Genomic DNA, 27099 nt, shown 5'->3' with positions numbered 1-27099 from the left:
TATGAATGATGTACTGATGATGGCTTCCTCCCGGGTAAAATATTCCGGAGGTAAACTAGACCCCCATTCGGATCTCCGGGTGGGGACTACACGAGAGGGGGCGATCATCAGGAAGATGGATACTGACATTCTGCGAGTCGGAGCGTGGAATGTTAGAAGTTTGAATCGTTGTGGTAGGTTAGAGAATCTGAAAAGGGAGATGGATAGGCTAAAGTTAGATGTAGTTGGCATAAGTGAAGTACGTTGGCAGGAAGAACAAGATTTTTGGTCAGGCGACTACCGAATTATCAACACAAAATCAAACAGAGGAAATGCAGGAGTTGGTTTAATAATGAATAAGAAAATAGGGCAGCGGGTAAGCTACTACGACCAGCATAGTGAAAGAATTATTGTCGTCAAGATAGACACCAAACCAATGCCCACCACAATAGTGCAGGTCTATATGCCTACTAGTTCAGCGGATGATGAAGAAATCGAAAGAATATATGAGGAGATAGAAGATTTAATACAATATGTAAAAGGTGACGAGAATCTAATTGTGATGGGAGACTGGAATGCAGTGGTAGGCCAAGGAAGAGAAGGTAGTACAGTAGGAGAATTTGGATTGGGACGAAGGAACGAAAGAGGAAGTCGTCTGGTTGAATTCTGCACTGATCATAATTTAGTCCTTGCCAATACTTGGTTCAAACACCACAAACGACGGCTGTATACGTGGACGAGACCTGGAGACACTGGAAGGTATCAAATAGACTTCATTATGATTAGGCAGAGATTCAGAAACCAGGTGTTGGATTGCAAAACTTTCCCAGGAGCAGACGTGGACTCTGACCACAACTTGTTGGTCATGAAATGCCATCTGAAGTTGAAGAAATTGAAGAAAGGAAAGAATGCAAAAAGATGGGATCTAGACAAGTTGAAAGAAAAGAATGTGAGGGATTGTTTCAAGGAACATGTTGCACAAGGACTAAATGAAAAGGCTGAAGGAAACACTATAGAGGAAGAGTGGAGAGTCATGAAAAATAAAGTCAGTAGGGCTGCTGAAGAAATGTTAGGAAGGATGAAAAGATCAACTAAGAATCAGTGGATAACTCAGGAGATACTAGACCTGATTGATGAACGACGAAAATACAAGAATGCTAGAAATGAAGAGGGCAGAAAAGAATACAGGCGATTAAAGAATGAAGTGGATAGAAAGTGCAAGGCAGCTAAGGAAGAATGGCTGAAGGAGAAATGCAAGGATGTCGAAGGCTGTATGGTCCTGGGAAAGGTAGATGCTGCATACAGGAAAATCAAGGAAACCTTTGGAGAAAGGAAATCTAGGTGTATGAATATTAAGAGCTCAGATGGAAAACCACTCGTAGGGAAAGAAGACAAAGCAGAAAGATGGCAGGAGCATATCCAACAGTTGTATCAAGGTAAAGATGTAGATAATTTGGTTCTGGAACATGAAGAGGCTGTTGATGCTGATGAAAAGGGAGACCCAATTTTGAGGTCAGAGTTTGACAGAGCTGTGAGTGACCTCAATAGGAACAAGGCACCTGGAATTGATGACATTCCCTCTGAATTACTGACTGCCTTAGGAGAAACCAGCATGGCAAGGTTATTTCATTTAGTCTGCAAGATGCAGAAAGGAGTGAGGCAAGGCTGCAGTTTGTCCCCTCTCCTTTTCAATGTTTACATAGAACAGGCAGTAAAGGAAATCATAGAGAAATTTGGAAAGGGAATCACAGTCCAAGGAGAGGAAATCAAAACCTTGAGATTTGCCGATGATATTGTTATTTTATCTGAGACTGCAGAAGATCTCGAGAAGTTGCTGAATGGTATGGATGAAGTCTTGGGTAAGGAGTACAAGATGAAAATAAATAAGTCCAAAACAAAAGTAATGGAGTGCAGTCGAACGAAGGCAGGTGATGCAGGAAATATTAGATTAGGAAATGAAGTCTTAAAGGAAGTAGATGAATATTGTTACTTGGGTAGTAAAATAACTAACGATGGCAGAAGTAAGGAGGACATAAAATGCAGACTAGCACAAGCAAGGAAGAGCTTTCTTAAGAAAAGGAATTTGCTCACTTCAAACATTGATATCGGAATTAGAAAGATGCTTTTGAAGACTTTCGTGTGGAGCGTGGCATTGTATGGAAGTGAAACATGGACGATAACTGGCTCAGAAAGAAAGAGAATAGAAGCTTTTGAAATGTGGTGTTACAGAAGAATGCTGAAGGTGAGATGGATAGATCGAATCACGAATGAAGAGATACTGAATCGAATTGGTGAGAGGAGATCGATTTGGCTAAATTTGACGAGAAGAAGAGATAGAATGATAGGACACATCTTAAGACACCCAGGACTTGTTCAGTTGGTTTTTGAAGGAAGTGTAGGTGGTAAGAACGGTAGGGGTAGACCAGGATATGAATATGACAAGCAGATTAGAGCAGATGTAGGATGCAATAGTTACGTAGATATGAAAAGGTTAGCACATGATAGGGTGGCATGGAGAGCTGCATCAAACCAGTCTATGGACTGATGACTCAAACAACAACACATCTGAAAAATGGCAAAACAAACGAAATATCTGTTAATATTCCCCTTCCGGCCACAGCAGTATTTGATTTTTTGTGAGGCCTAGATCCTCTTTCACTTTCTCACCATTCGTGGCCCTTTTCTTTCTTTTGACGGTACCATAATTATTTAAAAAGTCGGAGCTCTTCCATATTTTCCTTTGGTTACTAGTAAGACACGGTGGCTCTCTAGTTGTGCTTTCCCTTAAAACAATATTCGCTACGACATAAAAAACTCCATGCAACTATAGCCCTGATGGGCCGTGGCTTACCAAGTGACCGATGCTCATCCCGAAAGGCCTGCAGATTACGAGAGAGTCGCTCAGTCAGCGCGGCGATTCCACTTCGCCGTTATTCTTAGCTTCTTAGACGGCGCAGCTGAATCACCGTCAGATAGATCCTCAATTGTTCTCATGAAAGTTGAGTGGACCACGAACCACCCTTCAGATCCAGGTTAATGTCCCTGACCTGGCCGGGAATTGAACACGGGGCCTCTGGGTGAGAGGTAGGCTACCTAACTCTAGACTGCAAACTACGACCTAGGAACCTATATTTTTACTGCTTATTTTATAAGAATATTCTCTCCTATTTTTGCAATGTTCTATTAGTGACTATTAACCTCATTGAGATTAGACCCTCAATAATTTTCATAAACACAAGCTTTAGGTCCGTATGCTCGTAGAGGAAATTACAGTACATTTTTAATATTCTCCACAATTCCCCTCTCCAAAATGGAATGCCTATATCATTAAAGACACGTTAGCCACTTTAGTGACACCTATTAACAGTTTAAATTGCCATCCCTATAGCCAACCCAACGGCATCACGAAATTCCTCGCTCAGAGACCGTACTGGATCGTGTTGAGTAAGCTGAATAAAGTAACGGATATTGATCCAAGGATACGGTAGAGAATATTTCTTACTTGTCCACATTCTTGGCTGAATAGTCTGCCGTAGTAACCTTCGGTTCATAGGGGCCCATGTTCGATTCGCGGCCAGGCAGGGGATTCTAACCACGTTTGGTTAATTTCCCTAGCTCAGATCCTGGTTTCTTCTGATCGTGTTATCATTGGCTAGCTTAATAACAATAATGTTATTGGTTTTACATCCTATTATCTACTTTGACTCTTTTTCTAGACGTCGAGGTGCCGGAATTTAGTACCGCAGGAGTTCCTTTACGTGCCAATAATTCTACCAAGACGAGGCTGGTGTGTTTGAGCATCTTCAAATACTACCGGACTGAGCCAGGACCGAACCTGTCAAGACGGGGTCAGAAGATCAGCGCCTCAACCGTCCGAGCCACTCAGCTCGGTGGCTAGTTTAAGGTTGAGAGTTTTGGCAGGTTAACGTTTCGTCTTATGTCAGAGGTTCAATAATAATAATAATAATAATAATAATAATAATAATAATAATAATAATAATAATGTTATTTGCTTTACGTCCCACTAACTACTTTTCGGTTTTCGGAGACGCCGAGGTGCCGGAATTTAGTCCCGCGGGAGTTCTTTTACGTGCCAGTAAATCTACCGACACGAGGCTGAAGTATTTGAGCACCTTCAAGTACCACCGGACTGAGCTAGGATCGAACCTGCCACGTTGGGGTCAGAAGGCCAGCGCTTCAACCGTCTGAGCCACTCAGCCCGGCTGTCAGAGGTTCACGCGCTCTTAAAGCTTTACTCACGGGTAAAGCTGGCGAGACCTAGTGTTTACAATGCACAGTGTCTTCTGGAGTGGGCTAGAAGTTTGTTACTCTTATTGACCTGCCTCACTCTCATCCTCGGCTTTAACAATATAAAAGTGAGTGAGGTATGAGTAATACTAGTAATGCCATTCATTATGCACCCAGTCCCTGTTACGAATGGTGTGAACATGTCACTCATAGTGTCGACTGGAGTGTACATTTCAGTAGGCTTGGTAGACTGCTATGTAATATCAACTTTTGGCTCGATGAGAAAAGCAACGAGAAACTACTTCTCTCCTCATTTCTCTTTTACGCCTCTTCAGTGATGCCTTGATCATCTATGAGAGCAGATGAGGAGTTATCGACTGAGTAAATACAGTCGAAATGCTGTCAAATCGATATATTAGCACACAGTGGCCCAGACCATATCATTTGTCGCTACCGTTACTGCTGCTTCATTCAGGAGGTTTGGGAAATCGCGATCAACAGTTCCAACTCTTTATGGTGCTTCAAGTACGGACTATGATTCGGTAAGCAAAGCAAAGCAAAGTCACCTGCGTACAGGTTATGAAGGCCCTTGAAGGAGTGGAAGGTAAAGGCTTCCCACCATTGTTAACCTCGGCACGTGATGGGGTAGAGCGGTTAGCTCTACGCCCGGCCGCCTTTGCCCCCAGGAATCAACCTGGTGTAGGCTGAGTGAACCTCAAGGCCATATGCACCTCCGGAAGTGGAAATCTCGTTTCTAATTCGACTTCCTGACGGGGATTCGGACCCACGTCCTTCCGGGCTAACCGAGCACGCCTTTACCGCCTCGGCCAGGCAGCCCCTATGATTCGGCACTGATAAACATTTTATTACTATTTGTTGTTTGTTAGCGGTTTAGCTCGCACGGACGCATTGAAGATTTTGGCGACGCAAGGATGAGAAAGGGCTAGGATTGGGAAGGAAGCGGTCGTGGCCTCATTAAAGGTACAGCCCAAGCATTTGCCTGGTGTGAAAATGGGAAACCACAGAAAACCACCTTCAGTGCTGCCAACGGTGGGTTCCGAACACAAGCTCACAGTGTCTACTACTAAAGTAAGAAAGAATATATTTCGTCTGATACATCCTGGTAAACTGGTCTGCCCTTGAGCTGAACTTTTTTCTGAATGCTACACGAATCAACCCCATTCTGCGAGAAATTTCTTTCATTTTATTCCTGTTTTGTCTGCTTTTGTGAGCAAGGTAGTTTCGATAATTCTGATGGTTTGGTTTCCAATTTTAACGTGTTAGATTTCTGGACTTGGCATTGGTTCTTCTAGTATATTTTCAGAAACGATCACTGCTGAAACAGCCTGCAGCTTCTGGATCGTTGGTTTCGGTTTATACAAACCTTCACTTATGATAGCAGTATCGTCGACAACAGAAGATGATTCAGAGCTGAATAAGGAATAAGCTGAGTAGGAATGTAGCGATTGAAAGCAATGTTATCATATAAAATACTCGATCAAATGAAAAACCGCACACTTTCTCACTTTCAAGAAACAGTACTGCGGTGCCGATCTAACAGTCCAAAGTTCCAGAGCTGGAACAACCAGGTAGCAGACTGCCATGAACACTCCTCTGCCATTATTCCATTAAATATGCACACTACTCATTCCAATCAGTGCCTCAGAGTAGGGATTGAATAGCTCGAATGCTACGGTGAACCAATGTGTTACGTACCTGCAGTATCAGAAAATGTATGAACCAGAGGAGTGGCATGAAGAAAGTTTTCCAACTCCCTAGCTATTTCCCGCCAATGTTCAGTCAGGCTGTTATACTCGGTACGCAGTAGTAATCCCATCTATCGTAGTTGAGCGGCACGAAGGACATCACAACAAACAATGGTCAATGTAAAGTTATTGTTGATCAGTATTATGCGCTTTGGATATTATAGGCCTTCTGAAATACCACTCTTATCATAGTCGGTACAGTAAAACTGAATGAAACATAAATGATCGGAAATTGTATTGTCTATACCTTTTGTTATGTAGTACCGTACTTTTCGATAGCACCAATAACATAGGTACCGGTATTTAAAAATTAAATTTCAGGCGCCTTCCCCTAAACTACCTTTTCATCTCGGGAAAATAAAATTATTTACAGCTTAGACTGTAGTTTCGTATTCTCCGACTCTATATAGCGGTTTTTATTAAATTCGGTTAACCCATTTTCTCATGGCTCGGCGTTGATATGGACTTAGCAACAAAAATACAAATTTATTAATATCTGTGTCATCATAGCCGGTACGGTAAAAATGTATAAGACATAAATGATTGGAAATTGAATTCTATATAACTTTAGTTATATAGTATTTATCGATAAGACTGCCAATAATATAAATATTCGATAATTAAATGTAAGGCCTTCCCCTAAACTACCATTTCACTCAGCGTGAATAAAATGATTAATATCTTAGATTGTAACGGCTCATCCCCCGACTTTACATACCGATTTTCATTAAATTCTCTTCAGCCGTTTTCTCGTGATACGTGTACATACATACATACAGACAGACAGACAGACAGACAGACAGACAGACAGACATTAGGGAAAAGTAAAAAGTACATTTTCTTGTTACTATGGACATGACCGATACAGAAATACCATTCGTTTCACATTCTGAGCAATGTACAGATAAAACTCTTATTTTATATATATAGATTAAACTTCTGCATCATTTCCGTATAGTGTTATTAAGTTATGGTATTATTTTGCCTACCATTTTATTTTTAATATTACAGTATAATGCCATTGATTTTTTTTATTTTGTATTGTGCTATAAAACTTTTTGAAACCCTCACTTCTAAATTGTGTTATGTCTTATATTTAGACTTTTACGGCTCGTGTAACTATTCATGATGTATATTTTGGGTTTATGCCGTGTAGTAAACACTCTCAACGCGTTTCAAAAGGAACCTTGCCTTTCTTCATCAGGAGAAAACAGAAAAACGAAACGTGACGCATCAAAGTTTGCTAACAGAATGCAACAAAGAACTTAAAATGGTGCCCTAAGATGTAATAGGGATGCCATTTTAGCCCCATGATTCTGTGGCGATATTGTTTTATACTGGCAAGAACATCCACTCCTTGAAACATAACATCATGACCAGGTTTAAAGCATGATCAGCAACAGCTATAGTATTCGTTGGTTTCCCATTCTAACGCCAGGAAAATGCTGGGCCTGTACTTTAATTAAGGCCACGCCACTTCCTTCCCACTCCTAGGCCTTTCCTATACCATAGTCGCCATAAGACATATCTGTGTTGGTAGGACGTTAAGCAGATTGTAAAAGAAAATTAAATAATATAAATAAATAAATAAATAAATAAATAAATAAATAAATAAATAAATAAATAAATAAATAAATAAATAAATAAATATTAAATAGATAATCACTCTCCGTCAATCAATCTACGCTCATAATTCTGCAAGTTCTCACATGGTTTTCCTTCTTGGGTTCAGCAACTAAGATTTCATGTACTAAGCGTCTATTTCTGTTAGGTATGTGACGTTGAAATTGAAACACACACATGCCTCTGTATGGTTGACAGAGCTGCTGTGCTTCTCTGGCACGTCGGTGGTCTTCTCTATTAGTGGTCTCTCGGTGTCGTCCAGAACTGGTCCGTCGTACATGGTTGCCTTCAATTGCCCATTGCTCCCAACACAAAGTGCCTGCTCAATCTGAATGGCCATTCATGAACTATTCGGTACGCCGCCCACCTTACCTCTCGCAGCCCGACTGTGCAGTTAATATCAAATTATTAAATTTGTTCGTATTGGTATATGTGGTATCTTCCAGGTATGCTTATCACCGATCACTGATGAATGATGCCTGGTAAGGAGAGGAGACATGGCTAAATCCTCAGTTACTAATCATCTTCTTTTTCTTCCTTACCATTTGTCCCACATACTAGCGAGGTCTGCTTTTTTTGGCTCTCTGTCGCCACATTACACGAGAGTGTGCCATATCAGGATGGAGACGTGCAATTTTTAGATCTTCATGTATGGTGTGTCAAGCCAACGCTATCTCGGTCGTTCTACTGGCCTTCTGCCATCAATCAGCAATGTTAATCCAGTCTTTGCGCCTGTTGTGTCAGCAGCTCGGAGTACATGCCCATACCAGCGGAGACGGCTTTTCAGTGATTGGTGCTACTTCACATCACTAACAAATTTCATTGTTGCTGACATGTTCATGAAAGGTAAAGCCAGATGGCCATCGGAGTATATTTGTTTCCATCACGCCAAGTCGCTGTTCTATCTCCTTAGCGGAAGGTCAGCATTCTGCACTATACAGCGCCAATGGATGCATCACAGATCGATAAACTTCAGCCGTTCTGGAATCTTCTTATCACATAGGACACCAGTCACTGAGCGACACTTGAGCTATGCATTGCTCACGCGATTCGGTATTTCAGAACAGAGGGTTTCATCTGCAGTAATTGTCGAGCCAAGATATTCAAATGTCATTGTCTTTGGAAGGTCTACGCCATTCATTGCAATTGTATTCAGATCATTTATATCTGTTGTCAAATATTCAGTTTTCTGAACGTATAAACTTATGGCCTCGGCTGCCGTGTACACACTTTTTAACTTATTATTATTATTATTATTATTATTATTATTATTATTATTATTATTATTAGTAGTAGTAGTAGTAGTAGTAGTAGTAGTAGTAGTAGTATTCGCAGTAACTGAAATATAATTTTACTACGGCTATACCCAGTGTAAGAGAAAGTTCTGATCGTTGAATTAGGCTGCGTCCTGTAAACGTATTATTCTCTGATGGTAAAGCCTGAAAATTGTACAGTTGATCCCTGTGCTGGTAGCATTTAAAATCATCAGTACTTATCCAGCTTACCATGTTTGAAAGAGAAGCTTCTAGCACACTTTGATCACTACTTTGAAGTGTTTTATTTATGCAGTGATATTGGCAATAAATTTTATAACCATTTTATTGTTATTTACTTATTTTTAACTTAATTACTTAGTCTGTCCTTATATTGTACCTTACCTTGTCTTTGGCCTAGCTCAGCGGAGAAGCTGCGTGCAGCGTCCGATTCAAAATGGGTTAAAAATCTATCTCAAAATTTACTTAAATCTAGTAGGACAGGTGCAAGGCTACATATTTTAGTAAATGAGAAGTCACAGAATTAAATTTGGAACCATATTTAATAAATAAAACGCATGAGAAAATACGATAACAAACTATAACAGAAGTTTACAAATGTACCATGAATATACATCTCGATGTCACAAGTGTGAGTCGTAATAAGGGTCACGAACCCATGTCAAAAAATGTATGTCGTAAGTGGTGAGTAAAGGAGGTGATTATGTATTTCGCGGATTTAATCAGATGAGTTATCTATGAGTGGCGTGAAGCCGTGAGTAATCTATACACTGCATTGACATACAATAATGAGACTCGCATCTCGCCCAAATATTCACAAGTACTACCCGAAATGGTCGGTAACACATACATGAAAAACACTCAGTCTTGGGACTGACACAATATCCCCAAAATGCGTTGACTCTACTATCTCAGGATCCACCCGGATATAATTGACCAAAAAAATACAGCACGCGCTGTAAGCACACTCTTTAAACGACGTTGTACATACAAATGGGACAATAAGACAAACAAGAAATACATACACAAAACAAATATAATACACTGAGAACATCTCCTGTAAAAGAAACATGAAAATACCATTGATAACATAGCATGATATCCTGCTGCACTCTCGAGATATCAACACTCGTGTCCAGCCCAGGTGGGTGAGCCTTGGGACGTCAGTGCTAAGATTACCAGCTGAGCAGAAAGTGCAATGAATTAGCAACGGAAGAAAATAAACTTTCACAGCAGGCAGACCGGCCGAGCCTGGCTTTTTTCAGTAACGGGAATTAACGCACCCCGGCTATGCTTCGGGTCACTGACATTTCGAGTACCTGCTCTCCTCACAAAACATTTGCCCTCGTGGCTTACACATAATTAAGCTTCAACTGCACGCAGGCAGGGAAACAAACGCAAATTAGCCTTCCTCGCAATTCAATATTTGCGTCATTAATACCGCCATCTAAGGGCGTATTACAAGCCGTATTTCACACAAATTCACACATCGGCGATAATGGCTTCTCATATCTAGAATACGCCGGTTCATAACTCGGCTTATACTCAGCCTCTTAACACAGTCGTCTCGCGACTGATTCACAGCTATGTCAGCGGTCGTACTCAAATCTCGGTGGCGTGCCAGATGCGACCGTGCCGCATGCGACCCGTGCCACTAGCGACCGCATAATCTGTAACCGTGCCGGATGCGACCGGCGTTGACAAGCAAATTATCATTTGATAAGTTGTGTCATCACCCAAGATAAGTTAAGTTAAACGAAGTGCAATGCCATTTCAATAAGTCTTATAAGCAGCTACTGCCCCTACTTTACATAACACTTCTGGGGGAAACTCGTTTTACAACACGAAACATGGGGATGCGTTTACGTCTCTTCCCACCGGGCGAGTTGGCCATGCGGTTAGAGGCGAGCGGCCCTGAGCTTGCATCCGGAAGATAGTGGGTTCGAATCCCACTGTCGGCAGCCCTGAAAATGGTTTTCCGTGTTTTCCAATTTTCACACCAGACAAATGCTAGGGCTGTAATTTAATTAAGACCAGGGCTAGTTCCTTCCCATTCCTAGCCCTTTCCTATCCCATCGTCGCCTTAAAACCTGTCTGTGCCGGTGCGACGTAATGTCACTAGCAAAAAAAATCCTAATTCTCTGAAATTATTTAAAGTTAAAAACTTCATGATTGTTCCGTATTGAATAGAGAAATAAGAAGATGTACAATATTATAGGGAAGGATCCACCTTTCAATACTCCGTAGTAAAAAGTAGTTACAACCTGTTTATTGGGACCGGTTTCAACACATTTCAAGTGTGTTTTGATTGTGTTTTGAACATTAACTGAATTGCTACGATATGATACAATGTTAATATTTTGCCTGTGTTCAATATATTAGTTGTTTTAAGATCTTCGCTAATTGGCTGATGATGACACTTGAAATGTGTTGAAACCGGTCCCAATAAACAGGTTGTAACTACTTTTTACTATGGAGTATTGAAAGGTGGATCCTTCCCTATAATATTGTACATCTTCTTATCTCTGAAATTATTTACGACTTAGGCCTACTTACTTATCGTGTCCTATTAGTACCAGGAGTGTCCGAGACGTGTTCGGCTTGCCTGGTACAGGTTTATCTACCTGACTCCCGTGGGCGGCCTGCTCATCTGGATGTGGCATTATGATAATGAAGTAGGGAGAGATGAAACATGGTTTCGGCACGTAGCCTACTCCTCTCGAATAGTACCAAGGGGTCTGCTCAATGCTTTACGTCACCATCCGACGGACGAATCACCATCAACAGCATCATATCCCCATTTGAACACTGGGAAAAGGTTCGGATTTGAATCCAGGCTTTTGGCATGCAATCTAGTGATTAGAAACTGTCTACCACCAACTTTCCTACCTTGCTGGCCAACATTTTGATGGTGAATTTTTTTTCATCCAGGCTAAGTGGCTCAGACGGTTGAGATGCTAGTCTTCCGACTCCAACTTGGCAGGTTCGATCCTGGCTCAGTCCGGTGGTATATGAACGTGCTCAATTACGTCAGCTTTGTGTCGGTGGATTTACTGGCAGGTAAAATAAGTCCTGCGGGACTACATTCCGGCAGCTCGGCGTCTCCTTAAACCATACAAGTAGTTACTGGGACGTAAAGCCAGCAACATTATTATATTTTTCTTTCGACCAACGGCACTCGAACCTGCTAACCACGGTGTCAGACCTTTATTTTAGAAAAGACCAAGTTAGCTACTTATAAGCAATCTGCCACTTGGTGACAGCCCTTAATGCAGATCAATTGTAAGTGATTGATGGGTCGCATGCGGCACGATGCTTATCTACTCGGTCGCTATTGGCACGATAATGGCCTGGTCACATCCGGCACGGTCGCATCTGGCACGTAACCCAAATCTCTAGGCACATTCCGGCCTCATAATCTGTTCCGTCTAGATTCTCATCTCAGCTCGACTACAGATCGGTCTCTTGTGTTATTAATTTGAAAGAACCTTGCTCAGAACGGTGGAAAAATGTAATACATAGCTGGTCTGGCTCCAAGCTGAAAACATCATGCGTCATGTACAACCTAGCCTTAATCATAATATTCTCTCCCGTATTCCCGCACAAACACTAGAGGTAATTTTACCTCGTAATTAAATAATGACCATGACATCGCTAACTTTGCAACAAACAAGAGATGCTTCCGAAACAATATAAAACAAACACGTAATCATTAAACTAGTATTCCCTCAAACCTTCTAATCAAAGTTAATAACAATACACACGCGAATCATCAACCCCAAGTTGAATTACTTTAAATAAAATGAAAACATCAGTATGCTTAAGGCATATAATTATTAATGAAAATATATACAAGATTAATTAAAAATAAAAAGAACAGGGAATGTGACGAGTTTATATTGCATATCATGATATCATGCTTAAAAGTATAGATTAACTCACCTGATTGCCTTCCAGCCTCGCCTCCGGCTTCCAGCTGGAACTCATGGTTGGCTTAAGCCATCATGTTGCCGTGGACGTCAAGTCTGGAACTTCGGTGCTCGAATCCGTGGACTACCATCTGCGTTGCCGTCTTCTTCTTGCTTGAGCTTATGTTGTTCTGGAACTGGCTGCTGGAAAAGGAATAGTCTTCTTGTGATTGCCTTCTACGTAATCACGCGCGGTGCTATGACCTAGGCGAGACCAATTGACAAATCTCACTACTTTTAAATTAGTCCGTTAAAAGCAGAGCCTATTAGGTTAAGAAAACAGTCACAGACAAGTTCATAAGGCATAATATCTGAGTGAACCGCACTCAAAATATTCGCGAACTCGATTTATTTTTATACTATTCAAATTGGCAGTCTCAGCTCGGATGAGTTATTTTCGTCTTAATAATTTATTTAGATTCACATTAAAAACTCGGATGAGCTAGTTACTTTCTGTAGCAAGTTGAAATTCACATTGTTCTAACAGTTAGATAAAGCACGCGATCTCAAAGAAGATAGCAAGCGGTACGCATTGCGCACTGTCAATGACGAGCAAACAACGGCACTCAAGACAATAATAATGAGAGCGAGCTCGGCAGCTACCTTCGTTTTATAGGGGTAGGCATTTTCCATTACGGTCGGTGAATCCCTACGCTATATCCAGCCGTTCTCTGTGAGGTGGTGGTTAGTCTTCAACTGTCATTTGTAGTTGAGTCCCTAAATAACATATCTGCATCGATCTCACCGTAATGACATAATAACCTTTCCATAAATTCAGTAGAACCTAATGTAGTCCGATGCCTCTTACAATTGGCGCTTGTGTATAAATAGCTATAACAAGTGACTATCTGTCCAGCCTGGAGTGTTCGTATTTGTCTGCGCGGAGTTGGCACCCTTAGCTCCACGTGACAAATTCAAAGTTTTCTGCCGCGCTTCCACATCTCCTCTCTCTCGCTCGCTGACTTTAAATAAATTTGAACTAAACGTTCATTTTAGTCCGGGGTTTCCATAAGTAATCCCACGGTCATATAATTGCTCAAGGGGGATGGCACCTCTGAAAACACGGAGTTCGGGCTCCAGTTAGCGCTATATTTAAAATATGCAGGTTGAACAAATGATGATGAATTAGTATGCCATTTAATAATGTAATGATTACTGAACCGTGAACAGGTGATACAGTTCAATATATCCGAAAGTGTAGAGTTTTTCAGAGTTTTCCACCCAGTTCTGTCCCGAGCCCGACTCCTGACGTCCAACTCCATGGCTAAATGGTTAGCGTGCTGGCCTTTGGTCACAGGGGTCCCGGGTTCGATTCCTGGCAGGGTCGGGAATTTTAACCTTAATTGGTTAATTTCTCTGACACGGGAGCTGGGTGTATGTGTCGTCTTCATTATCATTTCATCCTCATCACGACGTGCAGGTGGCCTACGGGCGTCATATCAAAAGATCTGCATCTGGCGAGCCGAACATGTCCTTGGACACTCCCGGCACTAAAGTCCATACGCCATTTCATTTCATTACCGACTCCTGACACTGCACCTGTCTACGTCCCTTTCTCTCAGACAGTTTTTAATGTCATCTTTCCAGGTCATTCGTTATCGTACGCAGGGCCTTGCACCAAGAGATCGGGCTTCCCATAAGCTGCGTGGAAGTCCAGTTTCCTCTGTTCTGATGACGTGCCCACAACACCGAAGCTGGGTTTCCTAAATATTTGACGATACAGTACTTGCCCAGTTTCTCACTTCCTCCTGTAAATAGTGGAGTGGTGACATTAAGGAGACCAAGTTTTAAAATTAACCGCATCGGGAGACTGTACATACAAAACGTTTTACCAAATACACTTGCCAAACGTTTATGTTTGAATCGTTTTAACCGCATGAGGAATTGTAATGGAGATATTCGTGGTTGTTACAATGTTCAGGAACTTCCAAATTATCTCCGAAAATATTATTTCTATCTAAAAAGGTGTACATATGAAATGAAGAAAACTAAGTCCTCCAGGATGTAGATGAACGCTGTTGTTAAATAGTGGAATATCCATTAGCAGCACAAGTATGGAGCAAGTGAAACGTGGACGTACCCAAGCAGGGAAAATCCTTAAGAAAAGAGTGAAAAAAGAAATGTGTGCCCCGCAAACATGGTAAAATATTGAAGCACCCAGAAGAAATGACTGGATGTCAATGTAACTTCGTACACGTACAAACAATGGCGGGTATGTAAATGATTAAGCTTGCAATTCTCTGTGACAGGCAGAACGGCCACCAGAATGCATTAGTGTTGTTCGTGTTTAGAATTGTTACCAGTCCTGGTAGGGTATCTAAGGGAGCGTTTTATTTATTTATTTATATCGTGTCAGAAGCATACATAAGTTTAAAATTAAAGATAAGGAAAAACATAAAACATAATATAAATACTCCAATGGCGAAGAGCCACATTAAACTATGTGAGCCCTAAAACTTGCAACATCAAGTGCATTTGGCTTTGCTTTAACCAGGTCTTCTGTTGTGCAGCTGAATGGGCATGAACTGCATTGCAGCAAATGGGCTGTGGTCTGCTCTTCTCCACATACACACAAGGTACTGTCCACTTCGAAACCCCATTTCTTCTGCTTTACCCTGCACCGCGTAACACCAGAGCGCAGTCTGTTCAGTGCTCTCCAATTCACCCAATCTGTGACATGGCCAGGAGGGAGTTCCTCTTTTGGGGTCATCCATTGACTGATCCTCGTATGTTGACTCCTGACGCGCCATTCTTGAATTCTTGCTTGCTGTGCTGTTCCTGCAAATGTTTCGGTTACTCTCAAGAAGTTTTTCCTAGACTTAAGCCGCTGGCGTGGTGGCTCATATCCAAAGAAAGGGTGGGCTTCCGATGTCAACACCTTTCTCTTTTCTTTCTTGGCTGCCACTTCACGGCGAATATCGGGAGGTGCTATCCCTGCAAGGCAATACACTTTTTCCAAAGGTGTAGGTCTCAAACATCCAGTAATAATGCGTTAATAGCGTCAGACGTTGGGTGATCACTGTGAAGGATACGGAGATACCGCGTACTCGTGTGAGACAGCGTTATCAGCACCTGCCAGTGTTTGAAAGGAGCCGCATTGTGGGTCTTCATTTGGCCAGCTCGTCGAATCGTGTAATATCCAGATTTGTGGGATATTTGGATATGACATTGACCCGATGTTGACTGCATGGGAACGTGAAGGCAAGCGTACTCACCTTCAAGGGCCGACCACAAGAGAGGATCGCCGTATTGTGCACCAAGCATATCGTAATCCCTTTACATCTGCGTCTGCCATCCGAAAACAAGTAATTGACTCCCTACAATATTCTGTGTCATCCCGCACCATTAGTCGGAGACTATCAGCAGCCGGACTAGGGAATTGCTGTCCCATGCGTAGGTCAACACAAACGGCTGCATTTGGAGTGGTGCCGAGACTAGGAAGCATGGACTGCTAATGAATGGCGTCGCATTGTGTTCAGCGATGAATCGCGGTTCTGCGCCACTATCGTCTGCTAGTATGGGAGCGACCTTGGGAGAGATCCCAGTCTTTCAGGGTTTTGGAGAGATACAGCGGTGTTACTTCCGGCGTTATGGTGTGGGGAGCCATTGGGTATAACTTCAGGTCACGGCAAAACGGCACATCACGGACATCCTGCGTCCTCGTGTGTTAACTCTCAGCGACAGTATCGTGGTGCCATTTTTGAACACGATAATGCTATTCCACACACGGCACGTGTCTTTATGAACTGTTTGCGTGTTACTACCGTTGCCAGCTAGATCTCCAGATTTGTCCCCGACAGAATATGTGTTGGGCCAGCTCGGACGTCAACTCCGTTCCAGTGCTAATATTCAAGATATGAAGGACAAGTTTCAAGAGTTGTGGGCCGACTTTCCTCAGGAGAGAATGCAACGGCTTTATGATACCCTTTCCAGCTGAATTAGTGCATTCATCCAGGCCAGATGGATGCAACCTCATGCAACTGATAACTGGGCTCATATTGCCAAGTTCTTTGTAAATTAGACACGATTTTGTAATCATTGAAAGAAGATCACATACCCTCTCATCGAGTTAAGTTCCATTTTGTTCCATCTTCCACTTCTGGATGTTTCAATTTTTTTGTGAGGCAGTGTATGTATTAGAAGTAGATTTCTATGTGCAGCAACGCATTGTATGGAAAACAATACCGTATTTACGCGAATAATCCCAGCATAGTTTTTAAAAAGTTTAGGCACAAAATTGCGCCAATGTTGACATTAAATATTTTTTCAAATCGACCCTTCTAAATTTAGGGTGCGGGGATTATTCGCGTACATACGGTATTAAGTGCAGAAGGACCATGTAAGCATTTGATATATGATGTTGCTGAAGAATATGGAATGTTAAATGGTAGATAGGATCATACAGGAAGTAAAACTGAATCACGTCCTTGAGAACAATTAGGTTAAATTTGGCTGGAAGGAATGATAGAATATATCTTGACACTTAAGATTTGTTCAGATGAAAAGTGCAAGGGCATTAATGGTATGAGAAATCCAAGGCATGATGATTCAACACACTCAATAAATACATGAATCCGTTAAGTACGTGATTTAAATAACGCCAAAAGGATATTTTCAATTGAGTTCTGGCAACTGATGTACATTCCTTTCGGCCATCTTCAATCCTTCCAGACGAAACCACCCTCAGCACAAGAATAGAGAGAAGTCTATTTTCCCTTTGATTTTATCGTTATATTCTCTGTTTGCTGATTGTGATTAGTTGAGAAGACCAACGGGAAACGGGTAAAACTGTCAATACTAAAAACTGGAATAGAAAAGTCTGCATGTTAGAAAACATTGTGAAGTCTGATCTCATTAAAGTTAAAAAAAAAAAAAAAATATCCCTCGGGCTGGTGCTAGCCTATTATTGATTCTGAAGGAAACAAGCGAAACTACTTTACACAGTATGGTTATGAATTCTTGGTGTACCAACCAGCAGCTTCAATCCTGGGTTGCTTATTCACGGTATTCCCAGCCTGTTGTAAGAGGCAACTAAAAGGGATCTCGCCTTGTGGGCATGATCGTTAGGGCATCAACTATCACACAGTGGTTAAATGGTTCGAGTCTCGTCGGTGAAAAAAAAGATTTCACCATCAGAATGTTGGCCGGCAGGTCAGCAGAGTTTTTGTATAGGCCTACGTAATTTATAATCACTAGATGGCACACCAGAAGCCTCAAACATCTCGGCAGTGCTCATATGGGGGTGAGGAGAATGTGCTACTGTTGATGATGATTCGTCCTTTGGATGAGGACGTTAAGCCCTCTCCCTGCCTCATAGTCATCCTCACACACCGAGCCACATTGGTCGACAAGAAATGAAATGACGTATGGCTTTAAGTTACGGGAGTGTCTGAGGACATGTTCGGCTCGCTAGGTGCAGATCTTTTGATTTGACTTCCTTAGGCGACCTGCGCGTCATGATGAGGATCACATTATGATGAAGACGACACATACAGTCAGCTGAATTAACCAATGATCCTTAAAATTCCCGACCCTGCCGGGAATCGAACCCGGGACCCCTGTGACCAAAGGTCAGCACCCTAACCATTTAGCCATGGAGCCGGACAGGTCGACTATAAAGACCTGCACAAGGCTCTCTGGAGGTCATTGCCATCACGACATCACATCACTCAAATAAATGACTCCCCAGATGCTCTCAATTTAAAAATGCAGGTTGGCAACCATAGGCACACTCACTGAGACAGCTATAATGCCCAAAATCCTCAATTACATGCACCAGGCGAGTTGGCCGTGCGGTTAGGGACGCGCAGCTGTGAGCTTGCATCCGGGAGATAGTGGGTTCGAGCCCCACTGTCCGCAGCCCTGAAGATGGTTTTCCGTGGTTTCCCATTTTCACACCAGGAAAATGCTGGGTCTGTACCTTAATTAAGGCCACGGCCGATTCATTCCCACTCTTAGGCCTTTACTATCCCATAATATCCACAACACATATCTGTGTCGGTGCGACGTAAAGCAAGTTGTGATCTGTGATCAATTTCATCCTTCCTAATTGACCGTCCTTTATCTACCTCAGTTCTCCTCTGACACCAAATATATTAGATTTTTCCAGGCTTAGCGAATATAATTCTCGCGACCCACGTGACCCTTCTATTTCTATCCCTGTAGATGTGGGCCGTAGAATTCATCCACAGCATCTCCTGCACCGAGCGAGTTGGCCATGCGGTTAGGGGCGCGCAGCTGTGGGCTTGCATGTGGGAGATAGTGGATTCGAACCCCACTGTCGGCAGCCCAGAAGAGGGCCTTCCGTGGTTTCCCATTTTCACACCACGCAAATGCTGGTTGTATTTCAGTTAAGACCACGAGTGCTTCTTTCCCACTCCCAGCCTTTTCCTATCCCCTAGTCGCCATAAGACCTGTCTCTGTCGGTGCGACGTAAAGTCAATTGTAAAAAAAAGAAAAGTATCTTTGTAATGGTGGTGGTGGTGATTACTGTGGTAAGAGTAAGTACAACTAGGCAACCATATAACATTAATCAGAGAAAAAAGTTGAAGGGATCCAACACTTCGGATATGGACATATTAGCTAAAGAAAGACAAGGGCCACGAAGAGCGTTAAAAAGGAATGACTCCCTAGGCATCAGAAACGTAATACCGTCGTGGCCGGAAAAGAAAGAGAGTTGACGGAGGAAGGTTGGATAGGATAGATAAAAGTGAGGAGCCTAGCACAAGTAAGTGGACGCAGTTCTAGGACGCAGCTAAGGGCCCCGCGGTCACCAAAATATTCTTCCAAGTTGAAGCCCCTGGGGCCCCTCTCAGTCGCCTCTTACGACAGGCAGGGGATACCGTGGGTGTTATTCTATCGCCCTCGCCCACAGTGGAACGTTCTTTGTAAGTCCAGGATGTACATTCTGAGAGTAATTCCTTAGAGAAAGAACAAACCTAAATTCATTTCTAACTGAAGCAGTTTATTGGCTCCAATATCGCTCAATTTACAAACCTAAGTAGTTAGCGACAGGATTGACGGCATGTATTGCATATATGGAATTTGATCTCAACCAGCCCGCCTTCTTGTCAAAATATCTGAAGTATTCTGTGTTTGTGCGTTCAGCTGTGAGATTACTTTCTCACGTAAGATGGAGGTTGTCGGATTTACAGACTTCTCTCTGCCTGGTCTCATGTGAACTGCGCTGGAACTGACTCCCTCCAAGAAACATCTTCATGATATTTATACCATATACTATCCTTTTCTAATCCACAGAAGAGAAATAAAGAGAGATCCGCAGTCTGATGGCTTGCGAATTAGTTGGCCTCAAAGAAAACTTATTTGCTTTCAAAGCGTGTCTGTTTCGGTCAAGACTCTTAATGAAACAAAGGCCAACCACAAACGTTGTACAATTAGGGAAACGTTCTTTAAAGATATCGGAGAATCGTGAATTAAAATATTTCACTGTGCAATATATTCTTCTGCCTTGTTAGTCCGGGCATATTTTTCATAATGAACTCTTTTAAGAAGGATGATAAGGTCACATGGCTATGGGACTCGTAACTTCACGGTCATCGACATCACACAATCGAGTGAAGGTTGTTTCAGCGAGAAGATGACATGGAAATGCGGCTAATAACATCATGGTCATCGGCATCATACGATCGATTAAAGGTTACTTTAGTGAGCAGGTGGGATGAATCCTGGACCTGTAATATAAGGTGTGACCGAAAAGTTTCCGTTTAAGGGCGTTGTTGCAGCGGACATGCAACGTAGCGTGACTCCGATTCAGGTGTGTAAGAACGGACATGTAGACAAAGGGATTAGTGTGGCAGTCGTGGGGTACCAAGGTGCGTGCGTTAAATGCGGCGACGTTATTACCAAATACGTCCAAACAGGACCAACGTTCTCTTATTCTGTTCTTGCCTGCTGAAGGACAAACACTGATGGACATCTAACAGGGAATGAAGACATGTTTGGGGCAGTATGTCTGCCGAAAACCACCGTGGTGGAATGGTGCACCAAGTTCCGTGCGGGTCGCGTTTCGACACAAGACGCCGGTCGATATGGGAGGCCTGCCTCATCCATTACGGACAAGAAGTGAGCGGTGGTTGAGGCGATGAAGCGCCAGAGTCCTGATCTCTCTCCATGCGATTATCACGACTTCAGTCCCCTCAAAGCCCACCCTCATCGGAGGGTCTGCCTTACAAGGGCTGCACTCGGCTAGAAATAGCCACACGAAATTATTATTTAGTCCCCTCAAAAAGGCCTTGACGTGTCGATGCTTCCTGTCGGACAAAGATGTGCAGCAGACGGTTACGGACATTTTCACGTAGCAGGACACGGTGTTTTACCACACGGGGGGGGGGGGGGGCGACTTCAACTTGGTGCGTCAGTAGGAAGAGTGCATCAATGCACACGGCGATTTGGCTGATTGGCATTCCGATTCAGGACTGTAGGGAAACTTTTTGATGGCTCCTTATTTTAATGATCATCTGCATCAAAAGATAAGAGTTAACTTAGTGACAGGGTCAAATAGTTTTGGGGTGAGGGACATAACAATCATCAGAACACCATGCTTAAATTAAAGTTTTTTTAGTGACAGGGTCCGATGGATTTAGCTCCCCTAATCCTAGTTAATGAACACGTAGGTCTAAAATCAGTAACATTATTGATATTTTGAGAGACATGAATCGCCAGAGATTTGAACCTGAGGCTCAGTGTTAAAACACCGGGGATTAATTGCCTCAGCCAAAGAGGGGCTGTCCAAATGTAAATTCCAATTCCTGGTTAATGTAAATCAGTGCCAATCCATAATAAATAGACCATAGTATAGCTGGACAAAATCTCAAAAAATCTCTCAAAAATAATTTGAAAGATATGGGTGCATATAGAGTATGAAGAACGTGCTGAAACCATTAGATTAGAAAGCAAGAGAATGCTAGTGAGCAGTTAGCAGGGCTAACGGGTAGAGAAGCCTGGTTGAGTAATTATTTCCACCATTTCCGACACGCCACGATTCACAAGTGAATGAGCTTTAAGAACGGGTCAGGCCTTAAAATGTGAATTTTATAGTCCTTTATGAACTCTGAATTTTCTCGTTCCCTCGGAACGCCTAAAATATGCTCTCTCCATAGTCCTCCTAATAACAACATGGAACAATGTGTGTCTTAGTACAACTCCGGAATTCCCTTTCCCTCTTGACTACTGAAACAAAATAGAACCTTCATTTTCCGAAGGACTAATAGGAGCTCTAATACGAAAATCCATATGTTAAATTGGATCATCTCCGTTCCTGTGTCGATGTAACAAATAAACAGACAGTTAATATTGATCCCAATCCTTAACAACGAGCTGTTGTATATGTCGATGACGGGACAATGACTTAAAATTGGTAGATATTCGTAGTATTCGCGATAAATCACTCTTCAAATTTCACACGCAATTTTATGTTTTAGGATCTGTCTCCTGCTGAACATTTTTGAACAGCATATTGCCAAGATCCTAATCGCCCCAGTTCCAAACTTTCATACCAAATGTCATGAAAATCCATGTATCCGTTTTTCCGTGCTATTGTAGCAAAACGGAGAAAAATTAACGTCAATTTGACATAGGCCATTAATTGTCCTATGCCCGAAAACCAAGTATCAGGTTAATATTCAAACATTACAGAGAGAAGAACGATTTTATATTACCAGATTCTATTTTATTCAGTCTATCACAGGCTTTTCTAGGACCAATGATACCGAATGTTGAATAAAATACAGCAAGCCTTCCTCTTAATATTATTATTATTATTATTATTATTATTATTATTATTATTATTATTATTATTATTATTATTATTATTATTATTATTATTAATAGAAGTAGTAGTATTAGTAGTATGTCCGGCTACATGGCTAAATGATTAGCGTGCTGGCCTTTGGTCACAGGGGTCCCGAGTTCGATTCCCAACAGCGTCGGGAATTTTAACCATAATTGGTTCATTCCGCTGGCACGAGGGATGGATGTATATGTCGTCTTCATCATCATTCCATCCTTATCAAGACGGCAGGTCACCTACGGGAGTCAAATCAAAAGACCTGCACCTGGCGAGCCGAACTTGTCCGCGGACACTCCCGGCACTAAAAACCATAAGCTATTTCATTTCATTATTATTATTAATATTGTTTGAATGACCCTTTTAGTTTTTTCAATTTATTGGGATCGACATTTCATATGGATTTTGGCCCAAAATTTGAAACTGTACGTCAACAAGTCAATGTAACAAATTAATGGTTAGGTAAAGAATATATCTGAGCCCTATTTGCACAGAATTCTAGGGACCCTTTGAGGAGGCCCGAAGAAAATACTGGTACATCGAATCAAAGAATTACATTCGTGAATGATTTAGGACGACGTAAAAATAAAACTGCTTCATCGAAGCAGAAACGTATTTTCTGTTACGGTACGTAAATTAACAAGAGTATATGAAAAGAAACTTTGACTGAGAAAACATCCGCAATTTCATTTAGATGGATATGACATGAAAATGTCCTGGAGCAAGAAACATACAATAACAAAGTTTCAAATAGCGAAAAACATCGTAATTATTCTGCTTTTGTACGACAAAGGGTAAGTTCCTCTCTGATATTTACAATGCAAATGTAATGGCAAGAACTAAGGCGATTCAAGAAAGAATAACAATTTGGCACGCCAGCTTAATGTATTTCAGAAAAAGGCAAGGACGTGTATAAGAAAGAATTGAATTGGAAAGTAATCCTAACGACTTCCTTGAAAGAAAAACTGCCACAGATATTGTATATAATTAAAAGAAGACGCCGTTGATAGTTGGAGAAGAGAAGAACGTATTGCACAGTAAAAGGTTAAGATAGACAATGTGAAACTTTATATAAACTTAGAAGATGAAACGTACACACCATTAAATTTCTTTCGCATTAACTGGATTGTTGAAGTATGGGTTACTTACGACCCAACAGAAAGTATGGGTTGAACGTACACACCGAAAAATACATATTCGTGTTCATGAGCGTCGCAGTCTCCACATATTGTCCCTTCTGCATGGAGTTCTAAACACAGGTGTACCGAATGATCTCTCTTCAAAATTTAATTACCTCTCCGCCTATCATAACCACGATACACGATCTGGCTCCTGTTTAACAATACCTCTCAGTCACTCCAGGACTTACAACCGCTCCTTTGTAGTCACTGCCGCTAGGCTGTGGAATACCCTACCTGGTACCATTAGGGATTTGGGTTCTCGTAGGAGATTTAAGATGGATTGCCGAAATCACTTTCTGACTACTTCTAGCTGACTTTTCGATGTGTGTAGTGTGAATGAGTGCGTGAATGAGCATATTTTCACAAAAATTAGAAATATATTCGCTAGTTATAGGTTTTTACTGTGTTTCCGTCTCTTATTATCACTAGTGTTAGTTTTATATTTAATATCATGTACATTTAGATTGTCGTGTTGTACATTCTATAATCGTTTTTAATTACAATCTCCATATTTTCTATTAGTACTTTATTATTTTAAAAACATTTGTTGTATTTAAATATTATACTGTATGTTTGTTAATTATTTTAAATATTGTGGTTAAGTGTAAGAGAGGGCCTTGAGCCCTTACTTCGCCACGAATAAAGACGAATTACTTACTTACTTACTTACATATCTACGGAAAAATAATATCGTGTCACATTTCCCATTGGGAAAGTCAAATGATCATAAATATATATTTCAATAAATGAAACTCGAATTAATATATTTGTATCTATCGAATCGTCTTCGAGGAACATCCGTATGGAATTTGGAGGCGACAAGTGTAGGATTCAACGCATCGAAAGTGGGGAAATAGATTCAGGGCCTATGAAACTAGCACAAATGAAATAATCAATTCTATCTGATGAGAAGAGACCACTGTAATAAAAGAGCCTTGTATATATCTCGCAGTCATGGCCATTCATCAATACTTCACACCATAGCCTGCGCGGTTGATACGTAACATCACGCCCCACGTTTTGTATCGCTAATTTCGTGACACAGATTTTCACGCCATAAGGCTTTATTCGATACAACACATTATTTGGCAAAGTGCATCCGTCTTTCAAACCTGGAAATACAGTCTACATCTTAGTACGGTATTACTCCACCCCGTGTGTTGAGATATGGTTCGATCATTCGTGGCATGCTGCCCACCTGGCTCTGTCTCTGTCCTCTCTGCTCTGTCCTCTTCCATTCTTCAACTGCGCAGCCCTCCATAGGACGTCAAGTTTGAGAGGTGGGTTCTTACGTCACCACACAATTTGTTTCACCTGGTTTCGGGCATGTTCGATCGGATTCATGCCAGAAGACATCGAAGACCATTTTATCCAATTGATTTGGACCTCTCTGAGGAAGATGTTAACATAGCGGGAGGTATTAAGTTACTGTATTTTTCCAGGCTGAACCGAATTGTTTACGTACGTTATGTACAGGTTTTCGACGTTTCGAATACATTACACATTCGAACACCAATAATAATAATAATAATAATAATAATAATAATAATAATAATAATAATAATAATAATAATAATAATAATAATGGCGTATGGCCTCCAGAGAGGTCTGGTGCGGGTCTTTTTCTCGCAGACAGCCTATTAGACGACCAGCATGTCTATAAGATGAGGGCCCTCCCTGGGATGATTTCTAATGCCGAATACGCCAAACACACACCCAGCCCCTGAGCCATTGGAATTAACCAATTAAGGTTAAAATCCCCGACCCGGCCGGGAATCGAACCTAGGACCCTCTGGACCAAAGGCCAGCACTCTAACCATTTAGCCATGGAGTCGGACAACACCACAAAATGATTCAGGTATTTACATTTAGAATGAAAATTATATAAAACGACAACTCGATGTTTATGTATCTTATGTACAGGTTTTCGACGTTTCGAATACATAACACATTCGAACACTGCAAATGATTTATTTAGAATGAATGAAAGGTGTATGAAACAACAACTCCGTTCATCCCGAGCAATGAAGTTAATAGTAATTTAACAGACCGTTGAAGCTTCATATGACGGAAGTTGTGCTCCCGCCTATTGTCATCTTGCAGGACGAACATGTATCCAATATGTTATCAATCAATACCGCCAAAACAATGGGCTACAGGATTCAGTCACAATTTTGTACGCTTACCATAATGGCCTCAACGACGATGAGTGGCGTCCGACAACCGTACATAATGCCGGCCCGAATAATGATGGATCCGGACCCGTGGTATGGTGTATACAGAGTGTAACAATAACTCCAATGTTATTGCCTTTGCATACCAGTAACTACTTTTACTGTTTTCCGAGGCGCCGAAGTGCCGCAGGAGTTCTTTTACGTGCCAGTAAATCTACCGACACGCGGATGACGTATTTGAGCATCTTTAAGTACCACCGGACTGAGCTAGGATCGAACCTGCCAAGTTGGGGTCAGAAGGCTAGACCCTCAACCGTTTGAGCCACTCAGCCCGGCACAACATTACCTGATAACAGAGAAGAATTTGGGGGGGGGGGGAGAAGAGTTTTAGTGTATCAAATAAAAGTGTCACACCCCGTATGTTGTTGAGTTTAAAATGTTTGTTATTTGTTGCTTGTTGTTTAAAAAGGGCCTGACACCTATGTCATCGGTCCAAAGAGTGTACAAGAAAGATTTACGGGGCGTAATACATTTTTTGAGAAACGGGAGGGTGGGTTAGCAAAATGATATTGCACAATAACGAAATTGCATGTTTATTCAATCAATTGCCGAGGCTATACAGTGTAGGACAGAGACTACCATTCTCATTAAGGATCTGCCCTACATAGGCTGCACTAAGCTTATAACATACACCCGAAATTATTGACACTATTACCCGTTTCACTAAGCAATAAAAAGTATGGTGTAGAAATAACTTCTTATAATCTGAATCACGCTACGAAGGGGTACCCCAAAACCGGAATAACACTGCCTTGGGCGAAACTGGTGTAGTACGCATTTCTGCCGCTATGCGTGTATAGCGCTACTCATTGATAGTTCAGTGCCGCCTGTGTTGTCGACCTGGCTTGTTCTGATAATGTGCAGTGATTGTTTCTGCTAGCGCTGTTTTGTTCTTGTTTCGTTTTTTATGATGGCAAGTTTAAGTGAGCAACGCGTAGCTCTGAAATTGTGTTTTCTACTCGGTAAAAATGCTGCTGAAACTGTCAAATAAGATCTGATTTGTGCCAGATAGCAGACTAGC

This window comes from Anabrus simplex, chromosome 4 (assembly GCF_040414725.1).
Source record: "Anabrus simplex isolate iqAnaSimp1 chromosome 4, ASM4041472v1, whole genome shotgun sequence".
In the NCBI taxonomy this organism is placed as follows: domain Eukaryota; kingdom Metazoa; phylum Arthropoda; class Insecta; order Orthoptera; family Tettigoniidae; genus Anabrus; species Anabrus simplex.
This window is presented reverse-complemented; position numbering follows the sequence as displayed.